Raw genomic sequence first — 27,860 nt, forward strand, 5'->3', positions numbered from 1 at the left:
ATTTATTGTTTTTATTTTCATTACTGTAAGAAGTGGTTCTAAATAGATCTTGCTGTGGTTTATGTCAAACGTTGTTTTTCCTATGTTTTCCTCTACCAGTTTTGTTGTGTCTGGTGTTATATTTAGGTCTTTAATCCATTTGGAGTTTATTTTTGTGTATGGTGTTAGCGAGTGTTCTAAGTTCATTCTTTTACATGTAGATGTCATTTACCCAGCACGACTTATTGAAGAGACTGTCTTTTCTATATTGTATGTTTTGCCTCCTTGGTCGTAAATTAAGTGACCGTATGTGCATGGGTCTATCTCTGGGCTTTCTATCCTGTACCATTGATCTATACTTCCAATTTTGTGCCAGTACCATACTGTCTTGATTACTGTCTCTTTGTAGTATAGTTTGAAGTTGGGGGCCTGATTCCTCCAGCTCCTTTTTTCTTTCTCAAGATTGCTTTGTCTATTCAGGGTCTTTTGTGTTTACATACAAATTGTAAAATTTTTTGTTCTAATTCTGTTGAGAATGCCATTGGTAGTTTGATAGGGACTGCATTGAATCTGTAGATTGCTTTCAGTAGTATAGTCATTTTCAAACTATTTATTCTTCCAATTCAAGAACATGGTATATTTCTCCATGTGTTTGTGTCATCTTTGATTTCTTTCATCAGTGTTTTATAGTTTTCAGAGTACAAGTCTTTTGCCTCCTTACATAGGTTTATTCCTAGGTATTTTATTCTTTTTGTTGCAATGGTAAATGGGTTTGTTTCCTTAATTTATCTTTCTGATTTTTCGTTGTTACTGTATAGGAATGCCAGAGATTTCTGTGCATTAATTTTGTATACTGCAACCTTAGCAAATTCATTGATTAGATCTCGTAGTCTTCTGGTGGCATCTTTAGGATTTTCTATATATAGTATCATGTCATCTGCAAACAGTGACAGCTTTACTTCTTTTCCAATTTGGATTCCTTTTATTTCTTCTTCTTCTCTGATTGCCGTGGCTAAGACCTCCAAAACTATGTAGAATAAGAGTGGTGATAGTGTACATCCTTGTCTTCTACCTGATATTAGTGGAAATGCTTTCAGTTTTTTACCACTGAGTATGATGTTTGCTGTGTTTTTTTCATATATGGCCTTTATTATGTTGAGGTGGGTTCCTTCTATGCCCATTCTCTGGAGAATTTATATCATAAATAGGTGTTGAATTTTTTCAAAAGGTTTTTCTGCATCTATTGAGATGATCATATGGTTTTTCTTCCTTAATTTGTTAATATGGTGTATCACATTGACAAATTTGCATATACTGAAGAATCCTTGCATCCCTGGGATAAATCCCACTTGATCATGGTGTATGATCCTTTTAATATGTTTTTGGATTCTGTTTGCTAGTACTTTTTTTTAAGATTTTTTTTATTTGATTGATTGATTGATTGCTATGTTGGGTCTTCGTTTCTGCGCGAGGGCTTTCTCTAGTTGCGGCAAGCGGGGGCCACTCTTCATCGCAGTGCGTGGGCCTCTCACTGTCGTGGCCTCTCTTGTTGCGGAGCACAGGCTCCAGACGCGCAGGCTCAGTAGTTGTGGCACACGGGCCCAGATGCTCCGCGGCATGTGGGATCTTCCCAGACCAGGGCTCGAACCCGTGTCCCCTGCATTAGCAGGCAGATTCTCAACCACTGCGCCACCAGGGAAGCCCCTCTCTAGGTATATTTTGATTTCCTCTGATTTCTTCAGTGATCTCTTGGTTATTTAGTAGCATATTGTTTAGCCTCCATGTATTTGGTTTTTTTACATTTTTTTCCTGTTACTGATTTCTAATCTCACAGTGCTGTGGTCAGAACAGTTGCTTGTTATGATTTCAATTTCCTTAAATTTGCCAAGGATTGATTTGTGACCCACGATATTATCTATCCTGGAGAATGTTCCATGTGCACTTGAGAAGAAAGTGTAATCTGCTGTTTTCAGATGGAATGCCCTATAAATATCAATTAAATCTACCTGGTCTATTGTGTCATTTAAAGCTTTTGTTTCCTTATTAATTTTCTGTCTGGACCCTCTGTCCATTGGTGTAAGTGAGGTGTTAAATTCCCCCATATTTTTGTGTTACTCTTGATTTCCCCTTTTATAGCTGTTAGCATTTGCTTTATGCATTGAGGTGCTCCTATGTTGGGTGCATAAACTGTTATAATTGTTATATCTTCTTCTTGGATTGATCCCTTGATCATTATGTAGTGTCCTTCTTTGTCTCTTGTAATAGTCTTTATTTTAAAGTGTATTTTGTCTTCTATGAATATTGCTACTCCAGTTTTCTTTTGATTTCCACTTGCATGGAATATCTTTTTCCATCCCTTCACTTTCAGTCTGTATGTGTCCCTAGGTCTGAAGTGGGTCTCCTGTAGACAGAATATATATGGGTCTTGTTTTTGTATCCATTCAGCCAGTCTGTGTCTTTTGGTTGGGGCATTTAATCCATTTACAGTCAAGGTTATTATCGATTTGTATGTTCCTGTTACCATTTTCTTAATTGTTTTGGGTTTGTTTTTGTGGGTCTTTTTCTTCTCTTGTGTTTCCTGCCTAGAGAAGTTTCTTTAGCATTTTTTTGTAAAGCTGGTTTGGTGGTGCTGAATTCTCTTTTGCTTGTCTCAAAAGGTTTTGAATTCTCCACTGAATCTGAATGAGACCACTGCTGGGTAGAGTAATCTTGGTTGTATGTTTTTCTCTTTCATCACTTTAAGTATTTCCCATCACTCCCTTCTGACCTGCAGAGTTTCTGCTGAAAAGTCAGATGATAACTTTATGGGAATTCCTTTGTATGTTATTTTTTGTTTTTCCCATGCTGCTTTTAATATTTTTTCTTTGAATTTAGTTTTTATTAGTTTGATTAATATGTGTCTTGGTTTGTTTCTCCTAGGGTTTATCCTGTATGGCATTCTCTGTGCTTCCTGGACTTGGGTGACTATTTCCTTTCCCATGTTAAGGAAGTTTGCCACTATAATCTCTTCAAATATTTTCTCAGACCCTTTTTTTCTCTTCTTCTGGGACAGCTATAATTCGAATGTTGGTGCATTTAGTGTTGTCTCAAAGGTCTCTGAGATTGTCTTCAATTCTTTTCATTCTTTTTTCCACTCCTTGGCAGTTATTTCCACCATTTTGTCTTCCAACTCACTTATTCGTTCTTTTGCCTCAGTTATTCTGCTCTTGATTTCTTCTAGTGTATTTTTCATTTCAGTTATTGTGTTGTTCATCTCTGTTTCTTTGTTCTTTAGTTCTTCTAGATCTTTGTTAAACATTTCTTGTTTTTTCTCAATGTGTGCTTCCATTTTATTTCTGAGATTCTAGGTCAACTTTACTATCATTACTCTGAATTCTTTTTCAGGTAGATTGCCTCTTTCCTCTTCATATATTTGGTCTTGTAGGTTTTTACCTTTCTCCTTCATCTGTGACATATATTTTTGCCATCTCTTCTTTTTTTTTTTCTTGATGAGTGGGATTGTATTCCTGTCTTACTGTTTGTTTGCCCTGAGGCTTCCAACACTGGTTTTGTAGGCTGTTGGGTAGAGCTGGGTCTTAGTGCCAAGATGAGGACCTCTGGGAAACCTCACTCTGATAAATATTCCCTGGGGTCTGAGGTTCTGTTAGTTCAGTGTTTCGAACTCAGAGCTCCCAACTCAGGAGCTTCAGACCAACCCCTAGCTTGTGAACCCAGATCCTGCAAGCCACATGGGGCAGCAAAAAAGAAAAGAAAAGGAGAACAATAACAAAGTAAAAAATAAAATTAGACTGGGAAACTTACAGATATGTTAGAAATAATATAAAAGTAAAAATATAGATGAAACAACTATTGGAAGGTAAAACAGAACCACAATATCAAAAAAAAGGAGGAAAAAAAAAGAAAGCTGGAAAAGGCCTTAGCTGTGGAGGGCTTAGGGCCCACAGGGCTGGAAAAGGCCCTGGTGGGTGTAGGGGGTGGGGCTTAGGCGCAAAGGAACAGAAGTTGCCCAGGCGTGCCTCCCATCTCTGGTCTCAGAAGGCAGGGAACTGGCCTGGGAGCTCATCAGGCTTCCCAGGCTTGAGTGGGTGGGGCAAACGCCCTCCCTTACTTCTCCTCCTCCTCCCGTCCTGGAGGGCCCCTCCCATCTGCCTCTCCTGTTCTCTCCCTGGCCTCCCTCCTTCGCCCCCAGGACCAAAGTGGCCTGGAGGGGGCCTCCAAGGGCATAGAACCTGGCCTGAGAGCTGGGCAGACTTTTCCAGCTGATTGGTCAGGGGAATTGCGGGTCACGCTTCCCCCTGATCTGAGCCCCCAATGGTCCCTCCAGGCATGGGAACACCTCCCCCCTCTCAACCACCCCTCAGGAGTGCCAGTCTTGTCTGGTCTCCACTTCTCCTCCACCCTCAGTGCCCCCACATCCTACCAGTTCCCTTGGGGGTTCCTCCCACTCCTTGGGCGTCAAGGTCTCCCACCACTGTCTGGCAGGTGCCTTAGTTGTGGGGAGGTGCAAACTCTGCATCTTCTCCCACCACCATCTTGACTCTACCCCCCTTTCTATTTCTATATTCCAGTATTCTCTCTCTGGAAGTACTTCTTTGCCCAAACTGGAGCTATGGACTCAGTCCCTTCATCATTCTTATGGCCTTTACTATTTCAGTGCTGTCTTTTGTCAGTGCTTTTAAGGGTAAACCACTCCCTGTATTATGTCTCAACCTACACCCTCCTGTTTGGTCTATATCATTGGTACCCTGACTCCTGGTTTTTGAGCTTGCCAGTGTCTTCACATTCAGTATGTTTACTTGGATTCTGACTCATAAAGTGGTAAGGTAATAGAATTTGCATGCAAAATGCAAAAGCATATAAAGCACAATTACCTTTATAACTACCTTAACCATAAAGCACAGTATATATGGTTTTGTGAATACAGCTCTGTAGAATAACACACAGGTACCTGAAGGTTTGAGAAACACTCAACTAGACTAAAGCAAAGAACCTCTATATCCAGATGTCTTGCCATTCAAATCATATACCTGTAAGATGGTCATCAAATTCCCAATGTTGAAATGAGATATTTGAAGAGAATTCAAAAGTGGCTCCGTGTGTACGAAAATTTGTTTGCTGTTGTAAGAATTAAATGAGATAATAGAGTCATATTTAATGGCATAGGGGTTTGTGGGTGATTAGATTTTAAGGTAAATTAAAAGTGGTGATGTGACTATTTTTAATAATTAAATTTCAATTCAGCCTGTGCCCTCTTTCCTGATCCAGGTCTCTACATGCTGACTTCTGCTGTTCTGCTCTAAGCATGGGGAAAATCTCCATGTCTTCCTGTATGGAATTCCTCTCTGGGATATGATCCTTTACTTAGGAACTTGGTTATTACAACCTGCACCCTCTTTCTCAGGTCCAATCCTTGGACTCCAATCTCCTGCCAGCATTCATTTGCCTGGATCTGACCCACCATGTAGTCTGATACTACTCTTGCTCCTTTCTGTTTGCTTTAAGACCCTATGACCTATACCTCACCATTAGTCCAAATGCTTTATTCTGAGCACTGGCCAACAGCATGTTCTATTCCTGGGTATGTCCTCCTGACATTTTAAAATTGCACACCTTGCCTCTCCCTAATTTTAGTTAGATATCAGGAGAGATGGCATGGAGAAATGGAACGAAAAGGGGTTTTGGAGTCAGATGTTCCTAGTTTCCAATTCTGCTTTAATCATTTACTAGCTCTGTGACCTTAAGTGAGCTGCTTCCCATCTCTGGATTTCAGTTCCTTCACTTGTGAAAAAGGAATACCTACCTTGAGAGTTGTAGAAGTGCTGGTTCATAGTGTGTACCCCCAAAGTCTTCAAAATCATTATAATTTACTTGTGTATAATGCTTTTCTGCTCTGTTGGTATCTCCAATCTCCAGCTTGACTTTTTAACCTACTCATGTATTCACCATTTATTAAGTATCTATTATGGACATGGCACTGTACTGGCTGCCAAGAATACAAAAGATGGATAAGAAAATGTTCCCTGTCCTTCAGAAGCTCACAGTTAGGAATTCTATTAAAGATACAAAGATGGTATAAAGGAGGAAGTATCAATCAAACTAGTTGCCTCATCTGATTAGTGGGGAGAATAATGACTTATCTCAGAGGATTGTGTGAGGTTCAAATAAGTATTGTATGGACTGCTCTAAACAGTATAGCCCCGTAGATTTGATTTCAATATGATTGTAACAGACATTTACTAAGAATCACAACAGTCACATTTCTATAGTGAGGAGGTATCATGCAACGCCTGTGCAGTAGGAAGAGAGTTTTTCTTCACAGACCACAAGGCTGTCATTTGGCCTGTTTGGTAGAGTGCATATAAACTAGGGCAGCAAGATTGCCTAGATAAAAGTACTCCACAAGAGTGAGCACAAAAATTTGTCCCTTGGTGACTGATTCCATTATAAATCAGAAGATGAAGAACAAGTCAGTCAAACTATCATCATATATACACTACCATGTGTAAAATAGATAGCTAATGGGAACTTGCTGTATAGCACAAGGAGCTCATCTTGGTGCTCTGTGATGACCTAGATGGGTGGGATGGGGGGTGGGAGGGATGTCCAAGAGGGAGGGGATATATGTATACATATACCTGATTCACTTTGCTGTACAGCAGAAACTAATACAACATTGTAAAGCAATTATACTCCAATAAAAAATAATATCTTCAGGGAGGCCTTCCCTGACTACCCCATACAAAATTACATACACATACAGTTCATTCTCTCTTTTACTCCCCTTTACATTTATTTCATTGCCTTTTTCAACCCATGCCATATTTACTAGCTCAGTTATTTATTATCTGTTTCCCTACACGACAGTATTATGTCCACGAGAGAAGGAGCTCTGTAGGTTTTTTTATAGTGAATCTCAAGTATGAACGCAACAAATGTTTGTGGAAGGAGTGAATCAGGTGTAGCATTGGTAAGAACTGCCAAAAGGCATCGAAGGGGAATTTATTAGGGGTAATTTGAGAAGTGAGTAAAACTGTTCTCTATGCACTTGGTCTTTCAAGTGAGTGGTCCTTGGTCTGGGACATGGCCATTTGTAATCATGCCTTTAATATATCACCTTCTCAATGATGTGTGACTTCACTTAACTAAATTATCTCTTAAACATTATCATCTCCCTATCTAAGCCATTTGGATCTCAGAAAATGCTTTGTTAAATGTTTTGCTTGAAATCCAGATATACCATATCTAGACAAAACCTTGGGACCAAGGTCTTGCTTCTGCTGACCCCTACACCCTAAATCATACCAAACATACCCAAATGTAACCACATTTTCTAATTACATATTAAATTTTTGCTATAATACTTAAAATATTTTTGTAATTTTGCTTTTTAAATTATTTGGTGGGGAATATCTGATTAAATATATACTTGGTTATGTCATCACGCAATATTTGAAAAACTTTTACACTAAAAGATTGTTGTTTTTCTGAAATTCAAATTTAAATGGGTATCTCGTATTCTACCAAGCAACCTTAGGTGTAGTCAACAAATGTAGGTTATACTTTCTCCCTTAGAGCCCTTTAGAAATCTCTACCACATTTACAATTTCAGGAGACTCTTTTAAGTTATAGGAGGTTTGATTACTTTTATAAATGTGTTGTTTTTCAAGAGAGGTAGTCCCAAATGGCAATGTAGAAAGATTCTGAACTTACCTCCTCCAACAGAAATACTGAATCTACAGCTATATGTAGAATAACAGCCTTTTGACAGCTGAAAACTAGTTGATCATCCCTTTCACATTTTGCAAACAAGAAAAGAGCCACATCAAAGCGGATAAGAGAGGCTAAGACAAGATATTGCCATAAAACTTACCTCTGGCATGGTTACCCACAATCAGGAGGGAACTCAAAAATCTGGAGCATCACTCTCAGTGAGGAGGGAAGGGTTTGTACCCCACATCAGGCACCCCAACTTTTAAGACCTGTACCTGGAAGACAAGCCCCAGAAACAACTGGCTATGAAAACGAATGGGACCCATGTCCGTGAGATGCACAGGGCTGTAGTGAGCTGAGAAAACGTCTCTTAAAGAGCTCATTCACAGACTCACTTGCTTCAGGGCTAAGTGCAGAAGTAGTTGTTTAAAAAGTACCCAGACTTTGTGTGAAAGAGATTCATTAGCTAATCTTAAAGCATCAGCCTGAGGGGCTGGGAACTGTTGGGATACTCTCTGCGGATGGAGGCACTGGTGGGTGCCATTTTCACACTCTCCATGTGCCTTGCTGAAGTTGGTGGGCACCATCTTTTTTTGAAATTTTAGAACATTTTTTTCCCTCTGTGTGGTGACATCTTCACATTCCCTCTGCCATGCTCTACAGACCACCAGTATAAACTCAAAGGGAGTTTTATACACATCTGCTGTCCTGGTTTATACATCGTGTCCCAGTTTTTGCAGCTGCAGCCCAGGGGTAGCTCCGTGATTACCTATTTCTAGAAGTCAAAGGGTCTTGTGTCCTTGGATTCCATGGGAAACTAACAATTGGAGAGACAGTTCTTGGCAGTTTGCCACCTCCAAGACACAACACAGATGGCAGACTAAAACACACCCCCAGTCTTTCTGTGAAAGAGGCCTGTTTATTGTCCTGGAGCTTTGGTCTAAGAGGCAGTCTTCAGTTTTGGCATGCATCTAGACAGCTACTGAGGTGCTCTCAGGGAATGTAGGCCAGAGGATGCCATCTTTGTGCTCTCCCTCGGACTCACTACATCTCACCAGTATCTCCCAGAGAAAAAGCTTGTACACTCATCTGGAGCCCTGGTTTTTGTGACTGTCACCCAGGAGACACCTTCAGATCTCCTGTTCCGATGGCCAGCAGGACATACACTTGCAATTCCATTGGACTGCATATATTTGCATACTTTAAAAGCTGCTGCCTGAGGGTCTGGCTTCCAATCACCTTGATTCTAAATGCTGACTAACTCCCCTCTTTTGGGACACTGACTGGTCTTAGCACACCCTCAACAACTGGAAGCTAATAAAAATCAAATAGACTCTTGGATAATAACAAAGGTTCAAGAGACAACCAAGAGCTATTGCAAGGTTGAACAGTAAGGTTTATCCTCTACATAAGGCCACTCCTTCAAGAGCAGGAGAGGTGGCTGTTTCATCCAATACATAGAAACAAACACAGAGTTAAGCAAAATGAGGAAACAGAGGAATATACCCCAAATTTTTAAAAAGCCAATATTTTATTTTATTTTATTATTTGTTTAAGATTCCATATATGTGTGTTAGCATATGTTATTTGTTTTTCTCTTTCTGACTTACTTCACTCTGTATGACAGACTCTAGGTCCATCCACCTCACCACAAATAACACAATTTCGTTTCTTTTTATGCCTGAGTTATATTCCATTGTATATATGTGCCACATCTTCTTTACCCATTCACCTGTCGATGGACACTTAGGTTGCTTCCATGTCCTGGCTATTTAAAAAAAAAAAATGGTTCTGAAGAACCTAGGGGTAGGACAGGAATAAGGACGCAGACGTAGAGAATGGACTTTAGGTCATGGGAAGGGGGAAGGGTAAGCTGGGATGAAGTGAGAGGTTGGCATGGACATTTATACACTACCAAATGTAAAATAGATAGCTAGTGGGAAGAAGCTGCATAACACAGGGAGATCAGCTTGGTGCTTTCTGACCACCTGGATGGGTGGGATAGGGAGGATGGGAGGGAGACACAAGAGGGAGGAGATATGGGGATATATGTATATGTATAGCTGATTCACTTTGTTATAAAGCAGAAACTAACACACCATTGTAAAGCAATTATACTCTAATAAAGATGTAATAAAAAAGCCAATATTTTATATGTTATAATAACTATAAATGGAGTATAACCTTTAAAAATTGTGACTCACTATGTTGTACATCTGTAACTTACATAATATTGTACATCAACTATACTTCAATAAAAAATATAAAACTTCAGAAAAAAATTAAAGGAGATAAGCAGTTTACCTTATAAAGAGTTCAAAGTAATGGGCATGGGGGGAGGAGTCAAGATGGTGGAGTAGGAGGACGTGGAGTATGCGTCTCCTCACAGCTAGGGCACCTACCAGGCGCTGGTGGGGGACCTTGGACACCTAAGGGGACGGAAGGAACCCCAGAGCAACCAAGGAATATTAATCTGAGTGAGGTCTCCCAGAGGTCCTCATCTTGGCACCAAGACCCGGCTCAAACCAACTGACTGCAAACTCCAGTGCTGGAAGCCTCAGGCCAAACAACCAGTAAGACAGGAACACAGTCTTACCCGTGAAAAACAATAACAACCAAAAATATGTTACAGACGAAGGAGTAAGGTAAAAACCTACAAGAGCAAATAAATGAAGAGGAAATAGGCAACCTACCTGAAAAAGAATTCAGAGTAATGATAGTAAAGATGATCCAAAATCTCAAAAATAGAATGGAGGCACGGATCAAGAAAATACAAGAAATGTTTAACAAAGACCTAGAAGAACTAAAGAACAAATAAACAGAGATGAACAACAAAATAACTGAAATGAAAAATACACCAGAAGTAATCAATAGCAGAATAACTGAGGCAGAAGAATGAATAAGTGAGCAGGAAGATAGAATGGTGGAAATAACTTCCAAGGAGCAGAATAAAGAAAAAAGAATGAAAAGAATTGAAGACAGTTTCAGAGACCTCTGGGACAACACTAAATGTACCAACATTTGATTATAGGGGTCCCAGAAGAAGAAGAGAAAAAGAAAGGGTCTGAGAAAATATTTGAAGAGATTATAGTTGAAAAATTCCCTAAAATGAGAAAAGAAATAGCCACCCAAGTCCAGGAAGCACAGAGAGCCCCATACAGGCTAAACCCTAGGAGAAACACACCAAGACACATGTTAATCAAACTAACAAAAATTAAATTCAAAGAAAAAATATTAAAAGCAGCAAGGGAAAAGCAACAAATAACAGACAAGGGAATCCCCATAAGGTTATCATCTGATTTTTCAGCAGAAACTCTGCAGGCCAGAAGGGAGTCGCAGGATATATTTAAAGTGATGAAAGGGAAAAACCTACAACCAAGATTATTCTACCCAGCAAGGATCTCATTCAGATTCGAGAGAGAAATCAAAAGCTTTACAGACAAGCAAAAGCTAAGAGAATCCAGCACCACCAAACCAGCTTTACAACAAATGCTAAAGGAACTTCTCTAGGTAGGAAACACAAGAGAAGAAAAGACCAAGAAAAACAAACACAAAACAATTAGAAAGTGGTAATAGGAACATACATATCAATAATTACCTTAAAGGTAAAGGGATTGAAGGCTCTAATCAAAAGACACAGAGTGGCTGAATGGATGCAAAAACAAGACCTGTATATATGCTGTCTACAAGAGACCCACTTCAGATCTAGGAACACATCAGACTGAAAGTGAGGGAATAGAAAAGGTATTCCATGCAAATGGAAATAAAAAGAAAGCTGGAGTAGCAATCCTCATATCAGACAAAATAGGATTTAAAACAAAGACTGTTACAAGAGACAAAGAAGTACACTTCCTACCAGTCAAAGGATCAATCCAAGAAGAAGATATAACAATTGTAAATATATATAGGAGGACCACAGTATATAAGGCAAATACTAACAGCCATAAAAGGAGAAATCCACAGTAACACAATAATAGTGGGTGACTTTAACACCCCACTTTCATCAATGGACAGATTATCCAGACTGAAAATCAATAGGGAAACACAGGCCTTAATCACATACTAGAACAGGTGGACTTAATTGATATTTATAGAGCATTCTATCCAAAATCAGAAGAATACACATTCTTCTCAAGTGTACAGGGAACATTCTCCAGGATGCATCACAAGCTGGGCCACAAAGTGAACCTCAGTAAATTTAAGAAAATTGAAATCATACCAAGCATCTTTTCCGACCAGAATGTTATGAGATTAGAAAACAACTACAAGAAAAAAACTGTAAAAAACACAAACATATGTAGGCTAAACAACATGCTATTAATCAACCAATGGATCACTGAAGAAATTAGGGAGTAAATCAAAAAATACCCAGAGACAAATGAAAACAAAAACACAATGATCCAAAACCTTTGGGATATAGCAAAAGCAGGTTTAAGAAGGAAGTTTATAGCAATACAATCCTACCTCAAGAAACAAGAAAAATCTCAAATAAACAACCTAACCCTAAACTTAATATAAGTAGAGAAAGAAGAACAAACAAAACCCAAAATTAGTAGAAGGAAAGAAATCATAAAAGTCAGAGCAGAAATAAATGAAATAGAGAGCTTAGCTCAAGATGACATAGTAGGAGGACATGCATATAAGAATATCAGAATCACAACTAACTGCTGAACAACCATCAACCAAAAAAATGCTGGAACCTACCAAAAAAGATAGCCTACATCCAAAGACAAAGAAGAAGCCACAGTGAGGTGCTTGGAGGGGTGAACTCTTGATAAAATCAAACCCCATACTCGCCAGGTGGGTGACCCCAAAACTGAAAAACAATTATACCACAGAAGTTCTCCCACTGGAGTGAAAGTTCTGAGCCCCAACTTAGGCTTCCCAGCCTGGGGGTCTGGCAAGAGAAGGAGTAGTCCCCAGAGAATCTGGCTTTGAAGGACAGCTGGATTTGATTGCAGGACTTCCAAAGGACTGGGGAAAACAGAAACTCCACACTGAGAGGGTGCTCACAAAGTCCTGTGTGCACCAGGACCCAGGGGGAAAAAAGCAGTGACTTTATAAGAGACTGGGCCAGACCTACCTGCTAGTATTGGAGGGTCGCCTGCAGAGATGGAGGGCAGCTGTGGCTCAATGCAAGGACAAAGACACAGGCAGCAGCAGTTCTGGGAAGTACTCATTGGTGAAGGCCCTCCTGGAAGTGGCCATCAGCCACACCAAACAGCCTGTAGGACCCAGTGCTGGGTCACCTCAGGCCAAACAACCAACAGGGAGGGAACACAGCCCCACCTATCAGCACACAAGTGGATTAAAGTTTTACTGAGCATGGCTCTGCCCAAGAGAGGGACTAGACCCAGCTCTACCCACTACCAGTCCCTCCCATCAGGAAGCTTTACAAAGCTCTTAGATAGCTTCATGCACCAGAGGGCAGCCAGCAGGAGCAAGAGGAAATGCAATCCTGCAGCCTGAGGAACAAAAAAATGCAATCAAAGAAGGTTAGACAAAATGAAATGGCAGAGGTTTATGTCCTAGTTGAAGGAGCAAGATAAAAACCCCAGAAAAACAACTAAGAGAAGAGGAGATAGGCAATCTTCCAGAAAAAGAATTCAGAATAATGATAATGAAGATGATCCAGGATCTTGGAAAAAGAATGGAGGCAAGAATCAAGAAGATGCAAGAAATGTTTAACGAAGACCAAGAAGAACTAAAGAACAAACAAATCAAGATGAACAATACAATAACTGAAATGAAAAATACACTAGAAGGAATCAATAGCAGAATAACTGAGGCAGAAGAACGGATAAGTGACCTGGAAGACAGAATGGTAGAAATCACTGCTGTGAAACAGAATAAAGAAAAAAGAATGAAAAGAAATGAAGACAGTCTAAGAGACTTCTGGGACAACATTAAACATACAAACTTTCGCATTATAAGGGTCCCAGAAGGAGAAGAGAGAGGGAAAGGACCTGAGAAAATATTTGAGGAGATAATAACTGAAAAATCCCCTAACATGGGAAAGGAAACAGTAATCCAAGTCCAGAAAGTACAATGAGTCCCAGGCAGGATAAACACAAGGAGAAAAATGCCAAGACACACAGTAATCAAATTGACAAAAATTAAAGACAAAGAAAAAATATTAAAAGCTACAATGGAAAAATGACAAATAGCATACAAGGGAACTCCCATAAGGTTATCAGCTGATTTCTCAGCCAAAACTCTGCAGGCCAGAAGCGAGTGGCATGATATATTTAAAGTGATGAAAGGGAAGATCCTACAACCAAGAATACTCTATCAGCAAGGCTCTCATTCAGATATGATGGAAAAATCAAAAGCTTTACAGAAAAGCAAAAGTTAAGAGAATTCAGCACCACCACACCAGCTTTGCAACAAAAGCTAAAGGAACTCCTCTAGGCGAGAAAGAGACCAGCAACTTAAAACAACTTTGTACATTTGTCGACTGCTATATCAAAACCTCATGCGAAGAGCAGACCCAAAAACTACAACAAATACACACACAAAAAAGAAAACGCAACTCAAACACAACACTAAAGATGTCATCAAACCACAAGAGAAGAGACCAAATAAGGAAAGGAAGAAAAAAGACCTACAAAAACAACCCAAAACAATTAAGAAAATGCCAATAGGAACATACATATTGATAATTACCTTAACTGTAAATGGATTAAATGCTCAAACCAAAAGACATAGACAGGCTGAGGGGGTACAAAAGCAAGACCCATATATATGCTGTCTACAAGAGACCAACTTCAGACCTAGGGATACATACAGACTGAAAGTGAGGTGATGGAAGAAGGTATTCCATGCTAATGGAAATCAAAACAAAGTGGGAGTAGTAATACTCATATCAGACAAAATAGACTTTAAAATAAAGAATGTTATAAGAGACAAGGAAGGACACTACATAATGATCAAGGGATCAATCCAAGAAGAAGATACAACAATTGTAAATATATATACACCCAACTTACGTGCACCTCAATATTACATATATTAACAGCCATAAAGGGAGAAGTCACCAGTAACACGATAATACTGGGGGACTTTCACACCCCACTTTCATCAATGCCCAGATCAAGCAGATGGAAAATAATTAAGGAAACACAGGCCTTAAATGACACATTAGACCAGTTGGACTTAATTGATATTTATAGAGCATTCCATCCAAAAGCAGCAGAATATACATTCTGCTCAAGTGCACATGGAATATTCTCCAGGATGCTGGGCCACAAAGCAAGCTACAGTAAATTTAAGAAAATTGAAATCATATGAAGCATCTTTTCTGAACACAATGCTATGAGATTAAAAATAAACTACAAAAAAAGAAAAAAAACTGTGAAAAACATAAAAACGTGGAGGCTTAACAGTATGCTACTAAACAACCAATGGATCACTGAAGAAATCAAAGAGGATTTAAAATGTACAAAGACAAAAGACAATAAAAACACGAAAACCCAAAACCTGTGGGATGCAGCAAAGGAAGTTCTAAGAGGGAAGTTTATAGCAATACAGTCTTAACTCAGGAAACAAGAAAAATCTCAAATAAACAACCAAAACTTAACACCTAAAGCAACTAGAGACAGAGGAACAAACAAAACCCAAAGTTAGTAGAAGGAAAGAAATAATAAAATCCGAGCAAAAATAAATGAAAAAGGGACTAAGAAAACATTAGAAAAGATCAATGAAACAAAAAGCTTGTTCTTTGAAAAGATAAACAAAATTGATAAACCTTTAGCCAAACTCATCAAGAAAAAAGGAGGAGGACTCAAATCAATAAAATTAGAAATAAAAAAGGAGAAGTTACTACTGGCACCATGGAAATACAAAGGATCATAAGAGACTACTACAAGCAACTATATGACAGTAAAATGGACAACCTGGAAGAAATGGAAAAATTCTTAGAAAGGTACAACCTTCCAAGACTGAACAAGGAATAGAAAATATGAAGACCAAGCACAAGCACTGAAATTGAAACTGTGATTTAAAAACTCCCAACAAACAAAAGTCAAGGAATTGATGGTTTCACAGGTCAATTCTATGACACATTTAGAGAAGAGCTAACACCTATCCTTCTCAAACTCTTCCAAAATATAGCAGAGGGAGGAACACTCCCAAACTCATTCTATGAGGCCACCATCACCTTGATACCAACCAGACAATGATACCTCAGTAAAAGAAAATTACAGGCAAATATCACTGATGAACCTAGACGCAAAAATCCTCAACAAGACACTAACAATCCAACCCCAATAATACATTAAAAGGATCACACATGATGATCAAGTGGGATTTATCTCAGGGATGCAAGAATTTTTCAATATCCCAAAGTCAATCAGTGTGATACACCACATCAACAAATTGAAGAATAAAAACCACATGATCATCTATCTCAATAGATGCAGATAAGGCTTTGGAAAAAAGTTCAGCACCGATTTATGAGAAAAACTCTCCAGAAAGTGGGCATACAAGGAACCTACCTCAATGTAATAAAGGCCATAAATGATAAACCTACAGCTAACATCGTACTTAAAGATGAAAAGCTGAAAGCATTTCCTCTAAGATGAGGAACAAGATAAGGGTGTCCACTCTTGCCACTTTTATTCAATATAGTTTTGGGAGTCTTGGATATGGCAATCAGAGAAGAAAAAAATAAATAAAAGGAACCCAATTTGGAAAAGAAGCAAAACTGTCATTGCAGACAACATGTTACTATACATAGAGAATCCTAAAGATGCTACCAGAAAGCTACTAGAGCTCATCAATGAATTTGTTAATGTTGTAGGATACAAAATTAATGCACAGAAATCTCTGGCATCCCTGTACACTAACGACGAAAAATCTGAAAGAGAAATTAAGGAAACACTCTCATTTATCACTGCAGCAAAAAGAATAAAATACCTAGGAATAAAACGACCTAAGGAGGTAAAAGATCTGTACTCTGAAAGCTATAAGATGCTGATGAAAGAAGTCAAAGATGACACAAACAGATGGAAAGATATACCATGTTCTTGGATTAGAAGAATCAATATTGTCAAAATGACTACACACCCCAAGGCAATCTATAGATACAGTGCAATCCCTATCAAATTATCAAAGGCATTTTTGGAGAACTAGAACAAAAAATCGTGAAGTTTGTATGGAGACACATAAGACCCCAAATAGCCAAAACAATCTTGAGAAAGAAACACAGATCTGGAGGAATCAGGCTACCTGACGTAAGGTTATACTACAAAGCTATAGTCAACAAAACAGTATGGTACTGGCACAAAAATAGAAATATAGATTAATGGAACAGGAGAGAAACCCCAGAAATAAACCCACACACCTATGGTCAATTAAGCTATGACAAAGGGGACTTCCCTGATGGCACAGTGGTTAACAATCTGCCTGCCAATGCAGGGGACATGGGTTCAAGCCCTGATCCAAGAAGATCCCACATGCCACGGAGGAACTAAGCCCATGCACCACAACTACTGAGCCTGTGCTCTAGATCCCACGAGCCACAACTACTGAAGCCTGCGTACCTAGAGCCCGTGCTCTGCAACAAAGAGAAGCCACCTCGATGAGAAGCCTGCACACTGAAACGAAGAGTAGCCCCCACTCACTGAAACTAGAGAAAGCCCGCATGCAGCAACAAAGACCCAGTGCAGCCAAAAACAAACAAACAAACAAATAAATAAATAAATTTATTTTAAAAAAGCTATGACAAAGGAGGCATGACTATACAATGTAGAAAAGACAGTCTACTCAATAAATGGTGCTGGGAAGGCTGGACAGCTACATGTAAAAAAAAGGAAATTAGAACATTCTTTACCACCATACACAAAAATAAGCTCAAAATGGATTAAAGACATAAATGTGAGACCAGACAGTATAAAACGCTTAGAGGAAAATATAGGCAGAACACTCTGACATAAATTGCAGCAATATCTTTTTTGATCTGTCTCACAGGATAATGGAAATAAAAGCAAAAGTAAACAAATGGGACCTAATCAAACTGAAAAGCTTTTGCACAGCAAAGGAAACCATAAACAAAAGGAAAAGACAACCCACAGATTGGGAGAAAATATTTGCAAATGATGTGATCCAGAGGGATTAGTCTCCAAAATTTATAAACAGCTCATGCAGCTTAATGTCATCAAAACAAACAACCCAATCAAAAAATGGGCAAAAGAACTAAATAGAGATTTCTCCAAAGAAGACACACAGATGGCAAGGAGGCACATGAAAAGCTGTTCAACATCACTAATTATTAGAGAATTGTAAATCAAAACTATAATTGGATATCACATCACACCAGTCAAAATGTCTATCATCAAAAAATCCACAAACAATAAATGCTGGAGAGGGTGTGGAGAGAAGGAACTCTTACACTGTTGGTAAATTGGTACAGGCACTGTGGAGAACAGTATGGAGGCTCCATAAGAAACTAAATATAGAGCTACCATATGATACTTCAACCACACTCCTGGGCATATATCTGGAGAAAAAAATGGTTTCAAAGGATACATGCACCACAATGTTCATTGCAGCACTGTTTACAATAGCCAAGACATGGAAGCAACCTAAATGTCCACTGACAGAGAAATGGATAAAGAAGATGTGGTACATATATACAATGGAATATTACTCAGCTGTTAAATAGAATGAAATAATGCCATTTGCAGTAACATGGATGGACCTAGAGATTGTCATACTGAGTGATGTAAGTCAGACAGAGAAAGGGAAATATCATATGATATCACTTACATGAGGAATCTAAAAAGAAATGATACAAATGAACTTATTTATATTAAAACAACAGACTCACAGACTTAGAGAACAAACTTATGGTTACCAGGGGGGAAGGGTGGGGGGAAAAGATAGTTAGGGACTTTGGGATTGACATGTACACACTGCTATATTTAAAATGGGTAACCAACAAGGACCTACCGTACAGCACAGGTAACTCTGTTCAATATGATGTAAGAACCTAAATGGGAAAAGAATTTGAAAAAGAGTAGATACATGTATATGTATAACTTAATCACTTTGCTGTACACCTGAAACTATCACAACATTGTTAATCAACTATACTCCAATATAAAATAAAAAGTTTTTAAAAAAGAAATCAATGAAATAGAGATGAAGAAAACAATAATAAAGATTAATGAAACTAAAACCTTGTTATTTAAAAAGATAAACAAAATTGATAAATCTTTAGCCAAACTCATCAAGAAAAAAAGGGAGAAGGCCCAAATCAATAAAATGAGAAATGAAAAAGGAGTAGTTACAACGGGCATCACTGAAATACAAAGGACCATGAGAGACTACTACAAGCATCTATATGCCAATAAAATTGACAACCTAGAAGAAATGGACAAATTCTTAGAAAGGTACAATCTCCCAAGACTGAACTAGGAAGAAATAGAAAATATGAAAAGAACAATCACAAGTAGTGAAAGCGAAACTGTGATTAAAAACTCCCAACAAACAAAAGTGGAGGACCAGATGGCTTCACAGACGAATTCTATTGAATATTTATAGAAGAGGTAATATGCATCCTTCTGAAACTATTCCAAAAATTGCTGAAGAAGGAACACTCCCAAACTCATCCAATGAAGCCACCATCACTTTAATACAAAAACCAGACAAAGATACCACACACAAAAGATTACAGGCCAATATCACTGATGAACACAGATGAAAAAATCCTCAACAAGATACTAGCAAGCCAAATCCAACAGTACATTAAAAGGATCATACACCATGATCAAGTGGGATTTATCCCAGGGATGCAAGGATTTTCCAACATCCCAAAATCAATCAGTGTGATACACCATATCAAAAAATTAAAGAATGAAAATCATATGATCATCTCAATAGATGCAGATAAAGCTTTTGAAAAAATTCAGCACACATTTATGATAAAAAAAATCTCCAGAGGGTGAGCAGAGGGAAGTTACCTCAACATAATAAAGGCCATAAATGATAAACCTACAGCTAACATCATACTCAATGGTGAAAGGCTGAAAGTATTTCCTCTAAGATGAGGAACAAGATAAGGGTGTCCACTCTCGCCACTTTTATTCAACATAGTTAGGGATTCTTAGCCACTGCAATCAGAGAAGAAAAAAATAAAAGGAATACAAATTGGAAAAGAAGTAGAAATGCAAATCAAAACTACAATGAGATATCATCTCACACTGGTCAGAATGGCCATCATCAAAAAAATCTACAAACAATAAATGCTGGAGAGGGTGTGGAGAAAAGGGAACCCTCTTGCACTGTTGGTGGGAATGTAAATTGATACAGACACTATGGAGAACAGTATAGAGGTTCCTTAAAAAACTACAAATAGAACTACCATACAACCCAGCAATCCCACTACTGGGCATATACCCTGAGAAAACCATAATTCAAAAAGAGTCATGTACCAAAATGTTCACTTCAGCTCTATTTACAATAGCCAGGACATGGAAGCAACCTAAGTGTCCATCAAAAGACGAATGGATAAAGAAGATGTGGCACATATATACAATGGAATATTACTCAGCCATAAAAAGGAACAAAACTGAGTTATTTGTAGTGAGGTGGATGGAGCTAGAGACTGTCATACAAAGTGAAATAAGTCAGAAAGAGAAAAACAAATACCATATGCTAACACATATATATGGAATCTAAAAAAAGAAAAAAAAGAAAATGGTCAGAAGAACCTAGGGGCAAGACGGGAATAAAGATGCAGACCTACTAGAGAATGGACTTGAGGATACGGGGAGGGGGAAGGGTAAGCTGGGACAAAGTGAGAGAGTGACATGGACATATATACACCACCAAGCGTAAAATAGATAGCTAGTGGGAAGCAGCTGCATAGCACAGAGAGATCAGCTCTTTGCTTTGTGACCACCTAGAGGGGTGGGATAGGGAGGGTGGGAGGGAGGGAGATGCAAGAAGGAAGAGATATGGGAACATATGTATATGTATAACTGATTCACTTTGTTATAAAGCAGAAACTGACACACCATTGTAAAGCAATTATACTCTAATAAAGATGTTTAAAAAAAAAAGAAGTAAAGCTGTCACTGTTTGCAGATGACATGATGTTATACATATAAGATCCTAAAGATGCTACCAGAAAACTACTAGAGCTCATCAATCAATTTGGTAAAGTTGCAGGATACAAAATTAATACACAGAAATATTTTGCTTTCTCTACACTAACAATGAATGATCAGAAAGTGAAATTAAGGAAACAATCCCATCTACCATTGCATCAAAAAAGAATAAAATACCTAGGAATAAACCTACCTAAGGAGGCAAAAGACCTGTACTCTGAAAACCATAAGATGCTAATGAAAGGAATCGAAGATGACACAGATGGAAAGATATACCGTGCTCTTGGATAGGAAGAATCAATATCGTCAGAAAGACTATACTACCCGATGCAGTCTACAGATTCAATGCAATCCCTATCTAATTACCAATGGCATTTTTGACAGAACTAGAACAAAAAATCTTAAAATTTGTATGGAGACGCATAAGACCCCGAATAGCCAAAGCAATCTTGAGAAAGAAGACGGAGCTGGAGGAATCAGGCTCCCTGATTTAAGGCTATACTACAAAGCTAAAGTCATCAAAACTGTATTGTCCTGGCACAAAAACAGAAATATAGATGAATGGAACAGGATAGAAATCCCAGAAATATACCCATGCACTTATGGTCAATTAATCTACAACAAAGGAGGCAAGACTATACAATGGAGATGACAGTCTCTTCAATAACTTTTGCTAGGAAGACTGGACAGCTACATGTAAAAAACAATGAAATTAGAACATTCTTTAACAGCATACACAAAAATAAACTCTGATACTATAAAACTCTTAGAGGAAATCATATGCAGAACACTCTTTGACATAAACTGCAGCAATATGGTTTTTGATCCATCTCCTAGAGTAATGGAAATAAAAACAAAAATAAACAAATAGTACCTAATGAAAATCAAATGGTTTTGCACGGCAAAGGAAACCACAAACAAAATGAAAAAACCTACAGAATGAGAGAAAATATTTGCAAATGATGCGATTAACAAGGGATTAATCTTCAAAATTTACAAGCAGCTCATGTGGCTCAATGAAAAAAAACAAACAAACAACCCAATCAAAAAATGGGCAGAAGACCTAAATAGGCATTTCTCCAAAGAAGATATACAGATGGCCAAGAGGCACATGAAAAGATGTTCAACATTGCTAATAATTAGAGAAATTCATATCAAAACTACAATGAGGTATCACCTCATACCAGTCAAAGTGGCCATCATCAAAAAATCTACAAACAGTAAATGCTGGAGAGGGTGTGGAGAAAAGGGAACCCCCCTACACTGTAGGTGGGAATGTAAATTGGTACAGCCACTGTGGAGAACATTATGGAGGTTCCTTAAGAAACTAAAAATAGAGCTACCATATGATCCTGCAACCACACTCCTGGGCATATATCCGGAGATAAACATGGCTTGAAAGGATCTGTGCACCCCAATGTTCATTGCAGCACTGTTTACAATAGCCAAGTCATGGAAGCAACGTAAATGTCCATCGACAGAGGAATGGATAAAGATGTGGTACATATATACAATGGAATATTACTCAGCCATTAAATAGAATGAAATAATGCCATTTGCAGGAACATGGATGGACCTAGAGATTGTCATACTGAGTGAAGTAAGTCAGACAGAGAAAGAGAAATATCGTATGATATCGCTTATATGAGGAATCTAAAAATAAATGATACAAATGAACTTATATGTATCATTTGTGAGTCTGACTCACAGACTCACAGACTTAGAGAATGAACTTATGGTTACCAGGGGACAAGGGTTGGGGGAAAGGATCGTTAGGAACTTTAGGATTGACATGTACACACTGCTATATTTTAAATGGATAAACACAAAGCAAAAACATAGGCCTTGAGAAAATAAACAAACAAACAAATAAATAATTCTTTTTCTAAAAAAATTCTGTTTTTTTATTGTTGGTCCTATAATTTCAATTTTTTAATAGCTTCTATATCTTTCCTGAGATTTTCTATTTTTTATTTATCTCAAGAGAATTTAATTTATAATTGAATGTTGAAGCATTTTTATAATGGCTACTTTAAAATCTTTGCCCGATAATTCCACCAATTCAAAATTTCAGCGTTGGTATAAGTTGATTACCTTTACTTATTCAAGTTGTGATTTTCTTGGCTTTTGGCATGACGAGTGATTTTCTATTGTATCCTGAAAATTTTGTCTACTACCTTAATATAATTTATTTCAGAAGGCATTTACTTTGTTTCAGTTTAGTATGCCTACTTTGGTTGCCTGTGGTTTTAATGACAGTTTAACAGTCGTTCTAGTCTTATTTTGATTGACTTGGTGCCATTAGGGCCGTCACTGGACCCTGCTGGTGGAACCTGAAGTGGCAGAAAGGGCTTCCCCAGGCCAGGCTTCTGGGTGTCTCTAGGTTTCCTGGTCCCCAGGTGGAAAGGGGAAGTCTTATGGCTACAAGATCAAAGATACTTCCCTTGAAGGCACTTGTTGTGGAGGGAAGTGATGCCCTGCAGTGGGTGATGGTGAGTATTTCCTGAGCCAGATGCTTTTTGGGGTGGGATTCCTCTATTTGTGCCCCTTGGCTTCTCTGGGCAAGTGAGATTCTCAGGCCTGTAAGATTGAAGGGGGATCTGCTTGCCTGGTCTAATAATCTCAGAGTGAAGGGAACCTCATGACCAATGGGGAAAAAGAAGCCCCTCAGTCCAGGCTGCTTACTGTGGCTCAGTCTCTCTTCCTAGTTTTGTCTGTCCACCTGGGTATCTCTTAGCAGTCTCAGGACCTGCAGGGAAGGAGAGGACTTCCCCTGACCTCTTATACTTGGTGGGGCTCCCAATGGATTCCCCCTTGCTGGTGGTGTTAGAAGAATTCCCTTTTAATCTAGGGGAAAAATGTGCCTACTTGGGTTGTCTTTTTAAAATTTTTTAACATCTTTATTGGAGTATAATTGCTTACTTGGGTTGTCTTTTGTTGCTAGGTTGAAGGTTAGGAAATGCTGGTTCTGGGTCATCTTCTTTTGTTGTGTGTGGGAAGGGGACATAAGATGGCCTGCTGACATGTTTCTCTAGTCCTGAGGTCACAAACAAGTTCACCTTTTTCTTACTACCTTCTTACCGCAGATTTCTCCTTTGGTTGTCTCTTGAATAATTTCAAGGGTTTATAGTTGTGCTTAGTGGATGGGAGCAACGAAAAATAGGTCTATATCATCTTATATAGATGGGAAGTTCCCCAGTTATTTACTTTTAGCAGAATATACTTAGAGACTTCATGATTTAAAATGAAGTATTAGATTTCTGATGGTGGAAGTTCCAGATACTCATGCCCACTCAGAAGTAGACGGTACTAGCAAAATTGTTCTCTCCCATAGAGAGAGAACCTATGGCAAAGAGAAGTGCAGTACCATATTCCCTGTGGGCTCACTGGCTCTCCAGATGAAGGAGAGAGCAAAAGGTAAATTATTGATATTTATTCCCATAAATATTTTATTGATGAAATTCTAATAATAATATATTATAATTTTAATGATAATATTATTATAGTTGAGTATCATTTTTGTAATACAGGTTTAATATTGAGAAGAATTAAAATTTTTAAAATAGTGATATATATATAAATATTTTTCTTATTTGATTTTTAAATTTTTTCCAGTTTTATTGAGATATAATTGACATACATGACCTTATAAGTTTAAAGTATACAGCATAATGGTTTGACTTACATACATATTAAAACGATTATCACAATAAATTTAGTTAGTATCCACCATCCCATATAGATACAAAAAAAAGAAAACGCAAAAAAAAGAAAATAAATTTTTTCCTTGTAACGAGAACTCTTAGGATTTACTCTAACAACTTTCATATATATCATACAGCAGTGTTAAATATAGTCATCATGCTGTACATGTACATGTTGTACTTATTTATCTTATACCTGGAAGTCTGTACTTTTTGAAAACCTTCATCCAAGAATTAAATTTTTAAGGTAATATTTCAAAGTTATTGTTCTTATTACCAAAATCAATTGAAATGTGTCTGTCAATGATGATTTGCAATGAGATTTTATGTATTTCACCTTTGAAAATGTCTTTTCATACAGATAGGTACTGCCAAATATTGATATTAATCCATGTGCATATGATTTTTTTAGTAATCATTTTCAAGAATACAATTAAGTACATTCACAATGTTGTGCCACCATCACCATTATACATTTCCGGACTTTTTTCATTATCCCAAACAGAAATTCTCTACCTATTAATCAATACTTCCCACTTCCTCCTTCCCCCCCAGCCTCTGGTAATCTCTACCTTCTGTCTCTATTATTGAATAATTTGCCTTTTCTAAGTATATCATATAAGTGGAATCATACATTTGTCCTTTTGTGTCTGTTAAACGTTCATCCATGTTTTAGCATATATCAGAATTTCATTCTTCCAGATGTTAACTAAACTAAGGCAGAATAAATTCCATTGTATGCATATACTGTATTTTATTTATCCATTCATCCATTAGTGGACATTTGGGTTGTTCATACCTTATGGCTATTGTGAATAATGCTGCTATGAACATTAGTGTACAAGTATCTGTTTGACTCCTTGCTTTCAATTCTTTTAAGTATACACCTAGGAGTGGATGCTGGATCATATAGTAATTTCATGTTTAAATTTTTAAGGAACCACCATGCTATTTTCCACAATGACTGCACAATTTTACATTCCCATCAGCAATATACAAGGTTTCCAATTTATCCGCATCCTCATGAACATCTATTTTCTTATTTTTTAAGATAATAACCATCCCAATGGATGTGAAGTGTTATCTCATTGTGGTTTTGATTTGTATTTCTCTAGTGAGTAGTAATGTTGATCATATTTTCATATGCTTGCTGGCCATTGGTATACCTTCTTTGGAAAAATGTCTATTCAACTCTTTTGTCCATTTTTTGTATTGGGTTATTTTGTTGTTGTTTTTGAGTTGTAGGAGTTCTTTATATACTAATCTCTTATCAGATATATGATTTGAAATTATTTTCTCTCATTCAGTGGGTCTTCATTTCACTCTCTTGATTGTGCAGAAAATTTTTAAATTTTGATGAAATACAATGTATTTAGTTTTTTTCTTTTGTAGCCTAAGCTTTTGGTGTCATATCCAAGTAATCAATGTGAAATCCAATTTCATGAAGCTTTCCCCCTATGTTTTCTTCTAAGAGTCTGATAGTTTTAGCTCTTACATTTAGGTCTTTAATCCATTTTGAGTTAATTTTTGTATATGATATAAGGTAAGGGTCCAACTTCATTATTTTACATGTGGACATAATTTTCCCAGAACCAATTGTTGAATTGACTGTCCTTTCCAAATTACTGATTTTTACAATTTGCTTTAAGGGAGTGATGACAGGAAGATGGCAAAAGAGGAGTTCTCTACTGTCATTTCTCCATGTAACATTGATTTTGTCCATTACCCACAGATGAGAGTACCTTTGTGAGAGTCCGTGAGTCCAGTGGAGAAGTTCCAGAGCACTGTTGGAGCAAAAAAGTCTGAGAATAGGTGCATTGAAGAGGGTAAGAGAAACAACTTCACTTTGCCCATATCATCCCTTTCTCAAGGTGGCATGACTCAGTGCCTAGGGAGATCCCCTCAACACACAATTTTTCCCATAAGGGAAAGTGAGAGATGTGGGTGAATGGCTTTCCCGGACATGAAGGATGCTGCCCAAAAGACCCCATTCTTTCTCACCTTACCCAGATTACTAAGGTGATCTGCAAGGCTGAGGGGTTAGGAGAGGCTGGGAGCATAGCAACCAGGGCTCAGAACTCATCAAAGAAATACTGCTAACTTCTTCATTGTTCTTCCTATTAACCCATTCTTGGACACCATCAAGAATCCTACCCATGAATTGCTGGGGATGCTCACTTGAAGAACACCCAAACTGGCACACAGGCACCCCAAATGCTCTGCCCATCTCACCTTCACTCTCTTTACGCTCCAATGGCCAGGTCCTCACATGTACTCTTGTAGACAGTGAGTGCTGGTATTTGCTAGTGTGCAAGCACATAAAGCAGACCCAAATATGAGGGATAAGGAAAAGACTCACTTAAGCATTTCAGGGCACCACCCTAGAAAAAACAAATAGGAGGCTCTCAGCACCCACCCTGGATTTGTAGGATGGAGAAAAGGCATACATACAACAACAGCAGAATACACATTCTTAGAAATATTCTTCAGGATATATGTTGGGTCACAAAACAAGTCTTAACAAATTTAAGTAGACTGAAATCATATAAAGTATCTTTTCCAACCACAATGGTATGAAACTAGATATCAATAACAGTACAAATGCTGGAAAATTCACAAATATGTGGGGATTAAATAATACATCCTTAAATAATAAATGTCTCAAGGAAGAAATCAAAAAATGTCCTGAGACAAACAAAAATGAAAACACACCACCCCAAAATTTGCAGGATATAGCAAAAGTAGTTCTAAGAGGGAAGTTTATAGCGATAAACACCAACATTAAGAAAAAAAATATATATATATATATATATATATTTATATATATATCTCAAAAAAAAAACCTCAAACTCTATACCTCAAGGAACTAGAAAAAGAAGAACAAACTAAGTCCAAAGTTAGCAGAGGAAGGAAATAACAAAAATCAAAACAGAAATAAATAAAAAAAAGAGAACAGAAAAAAATAGAAAAGATCAACAAGACTAAGAGCTGTTTTTTTTTTTTTTTAAAGACAGAGAAAGAAAGAGAAATCTTTAACTAGACTTAGAGAAGAGAGAAGACTAAAATAAAACCAGAAACGAAAGAGGAGACATTACAATTGATACTGCAGAAATAAAAAAGATCATAAAAGACTACTATAAACAATAATCAGTGAACAAATTGGATAACCAAGAAGAAATAGACAATTCCTAGAAACATACAACCTACCAAGAACTGAATCATGAAGAAATAGAAAATCTGAATAGACTTATAATTAGTAGGGAGATTGAATCAGTAATAAGAAATCTCCCAAAAAAGAAAACTCCAGACCACATGGCTTAACTGATGTATTTTATCAAACAATTAAACAGGAATT

At 37.7% G+C, this 27,860-nt stretch overlaps 1 protein-coding gene across 6 annotated transcripts in view; it reads left to right on the top strand.

The window, feature by feature from the left end:
* KLF8 (KLF transcription factor 8) overlaps positions 1-27,860 on the top strand; it is a 336,861-nt gene continuing 309,001 nt past the window's right edge. For all 6 annotated transcript variants that reach the window (XR_014239523.1, XM_082376699.1, XM_082376701.1 and 3 more), the window contains exon 1: positions 1-27,860. This exon is cut by the window's right edge. The gene's annotated coding sequence lies outside the window, so the exon portion shown is untranslated.

Source organism: Balaenoptera borealis (genome assembly GCF_965194805.1).
Source record: "Balaenoptera borealis genome assembly, chromosome: X".
Classification (NCBI taxonomy): domain Eukaryota; kingdom Metazoa; phylum Chordata; class Mammalia; order Artiodactyla; family Balaenopteridae; genus Balaenoptera; species Balaenoptera borealis.